General features: G+C 28.3%; 2 long non-coding RNA genes across 2 annotated transcripts; both read right to left on the bottom strand.

Moving 5' to 3' along the window:
* Positions 1–1,864: 1,864 nt before the first annotated feature.
* LOC142219789 (uncharacterized) lies at positions 1,865–2,392 on the bottom strand. Its single transcript, XR_012717771.1, has 2 exons — positions 2,168–2,392; positions 1,865–2,100 (listed from the first exon to the last, which is right to left on the bottom strand). It is a non-coding gene; the product is annotated as an uncharacterized LOC142219789 (long non-coding RNA).
* A 123-nt stretch (positions 2,393–2,515) lies between these two features.
* Positions 2,516–3,185, bottom strand: LOC142219788 (uncharacterized). The gene is made up of 3 exons (XR_012717770.1): positions 2,890–3,185; positions 2,742–2,796; positions 2,516–2,668 (listed from the first exon to the last, which is right to left on the bottom strand). It is a non-coding gene; the product is annotated as an uncharacterized LOC142219788 (long non-coding RNA).
* Between the last annotated feature and the right edge of the window lie 425 nt (positions 3,186–3,610).

Genomic DNA, 3,610 nt, shown 5'->3' with positions numbered 1-3,610 from the left:
AAAGTTTGTTTTATCTTTTTATATTCCTTATTTGTTTGAAAATTTTAGATTCTCTTTGAGCCTGTACGCCCAAAGAAAAATTACTTTCATCCGGAACAAAATTTTAGACGAATGAAATTCCTCTTTAATGTAAAGTGTTTTCTATAAGAGCAAATAAACCCGAATTTATGACACACGATACAATGACTGTCTGTAATGCTTTTTATTTGTTTTTAAACCCATTTTTTTTAATTAACTTCGTTTGTCTAAAAATTCGTTTCTCAAAATAAATATCCTTTATTTGAGTGTACGTACGTACAACATAATACAGCCCAATGACCGTTTTACTCTTCTTTGATGGATAAGCATCACACCTTGCTAATCCCAGAAATCTGAGACAATCACTTTTTCAGCCGATTGAACGATATTCTTCTAGTCTTGCCAGACGATGGTTGCCAAAATCCGGGACATTGCGCCGTATATTGCGGGATTTGTCGGGACAAGCAAAAACAGTCACATTTTTCAAAAATAATTGCCCATATTTTATCACTTTGCCTGCAGACTTTGAAATTCCTAAATATGTTGTAGGCTCTCAAATTTTTCTGCCAAGATGGCTGCGATAATTTTATATCAAGTTGTCCTTTGAAAGTCGGAAGCATATTTACTGGTAATTACTTTCGGTTATGAGGTGGCAATCGCTGCTTCTTTCGTTGTTTCGTTGTGGCTTTCGATACTAGGAATTTGGTTATCGCCATGGAGATATTTCGCATCACAGTTGGCGATTGTTATAGTGTCACTAAAGCATCTGTGGTAGTGATAGAAATAAAATCTATTTTGAAATGTTGTAGGGAATACAGACTTAAACACACAAACAAATTTCACGAACATTTTTCCAATTAAAATTTTAATTGAATTTTAAAAAATATTCAATTAAAAATTTAATTCAACAATTTTTTTAACTGATACAAAGTCAATAACAAAAATTAATGATATCAATTATTTTGACCAATTAATTAATTAATTGATACTATCATTTGTGTGATTGAAGACATTTCAATTAAAAAATTAATTGGATCAATTAATTTCGTGATTGAATCAGAAAAAAAAATTTTTGTGAATGGAGTTGGACACTAACCGTGAACTGATAATTATAATTTGTAAAAATACTTTTCACAGAAAAACGTGAATTTGAAATAAAATTATATATGTCCATATATTTTTTTACATATACTGCTCAAGTGACAACTTATGATTCGAAAGACAGTGATAGTCATTTGATTTATTTCTGTTAGTGATGAGATTGAAGGATCTTGAGATTGAAAAATCTGACAGACAAACGTACATTTAAAAAGTATGAAAAACCAAAAATATTTTTGAAAGCGATTTAATTTCAAATAGTTTTCTTTTCTAAGAAATGAGAAAAATTAAAACGTATGCCTTGATTCCGGGATTTTTGGCAAATTTTGTGAATGATTTGGGACTTCCTACACACAAAAAATTTTTTTTTGATTTCAATCACGAAAATCGCGGATTCAATCATTTTTTTAATTGAAATGTCTTCAATCACGAAAATGATAGTATCAATCACCCATTTTGATTGAAAACCAACACGATTTTCAATTAAAAATTTAATTGACTTTTGTCACGGAATCAATTAATTGTGTGATTGAAACAATTAGAAACGTGATTGATTTTTAACATAAAATTCAATCACAGTTTTAATTGAATCAATTAAAATTTTAATTAATTTCGCGACAAAAAACAATCAACTATTTGATTCATTCAATTAAATAATTAATTGAAATTGGCTATAAATTTCAATCAAAAAATTTATATATTGCGACCCCAAAATCGTATTTAATTTTATTTGAAATAAAAGAAAATATGTGTTTCTTATAAAACATATTTAATATTTTATTATTTTTTGAATTATGCAATAGACAAATAAATTTGGTTCTTGTCATTTGTGGTTTGTTCTAACATAACTTACAAATACAATTACATAAATTATATAAATCATTATCTTCCTTATAATAATAACCATGTTAGCATGGTCCTTCTAATATGTAGATGCGCCTAGATTTCCAATAAATCAGCAGCCTGTAAGCTAAATTAGTTTTTCTGAAAGTAAACAGAATAATTCGAATTTAATTTTGTTAAATTAAAAGTTAATTTTGTTAAACATTACCTGCATAGAATATCAAGTTCAATTCTTAGTTCCAGGTTGCAGATTTCTTCTTTTGCAGTTGTAGTCTTTTAGCATAAAAAGGTGTATTAAGGAGCTCGGTAATTTAATTTTAGTAGCAATTCCTTTCCAAAATTTCCGCACATTGAAATCGTCTATTAAAATTTGAACCAATCATAGAGAAAAATAATGGGAAAGCAATGTAATATTTGGTATTATATTGATGATACTTTGCAAATTCTAAAAATAGAAAAAAATATATAAATGGGAAATACATATTTTTATTATTTTCGGATATTTTTCATATTTTTAAATCCAAAAGAAAGAACTTTTTTACCATTACATAATTCAGCTCATTAGTTTATATATAAGATATACTGCTCTCTACTTGGGTTCAAACTGAAAAAGGCAGGTAAAACAAAAATACAATTTAATGCCAACGCCACTTCGCAACTTCAAGGTGAATCTTCCAACAAACCCATACCGCTCTTGGTTTTAAGAAAACTAGTAGTGAAAAAAAATATAATTTTAAAAGATCAATACGGTACCCACTTTTTTGTTGCAAACATATTCTTACATATTTGATAAAATGATGGAGTTGATTGGTCAATTTCACGAAATAAAATTGGTTACTAAAAGAAATGAATAAAAAATATATTATTTTAGTCCGTTTAATGTAAACAGGCTTCAATGGAAAACGGTATTCACATTTCACAATTTCTTACCTTCAATAAACGTAGATTGTTTTCCATTTTTACAATACCACAAAACACAAACACAGGTAATTTCAAATGCGTTCTGTCATATATTTTTTTCAAACCTTTAGCACGTGGCCATTTGTTTTTGCACACTTTATTTATTTCAACCCTTTGCTATGATTTGTTGTTGCGTTCAAAATATTCATGTACACATTTTCAATGCAGCAGACAGAATGTCGCCAATCATGTTTTTCAATTTACGCGAAAAACAAAAACCCAACCGTTCGTTACAAGTTACTTCTACAGACTGATCTCTCCATCATACATTGTTGAATAAATACCCATTCTCTTGTTCTCTTTTCGCTCTTTCCATTGCTCAAAATTATTCAATTTCAATCACGAAGGTGATTGGATCAATCACATGTGTAATTGGAAACGGAAAAAATTTCAATCACGTTTGTAATTGAAAATTATTTCCGAATTGATTAACAAATTGATTGAATCAATTAATATTTTAATTGGAAACGTTACAAATATCAATCATTTTTTTAATTGGGTTTTATTCGGATTTGATTAAATAATTAATTGAATCAATTAACATATTAATTGAATCTGTTTCCAAATTCAATTAAGTGTTTAATTGAAAAAATGTTGGTGATAATTTTTTGTGTGTAGAGACGAAATTCCGGGACAATCCAGGAGAGTCCCGATCATCTGGCAAGCCTATATTCACAATATTTGCAATTGT

Source organism: Haematobia irritans, chromosome 1, assembly GCF_050003625.1.
Source record: "Haematobia irritans isolate KBUSLIRL chromosome 1, ASM5000362v1, whole genome shotgun sequence".
In the NCBI taxonomy this organism is placed as follows: Eukaryota; Metazoa; Arthropoda; class Insecta; order Diptera; family Muscidae; genus Haematobia; species Haematobia irritans.
Note: the sequence above shows the minus strand (reverse complement) of the source record. Positions and strands in the feature narration are given on the sequence as shown.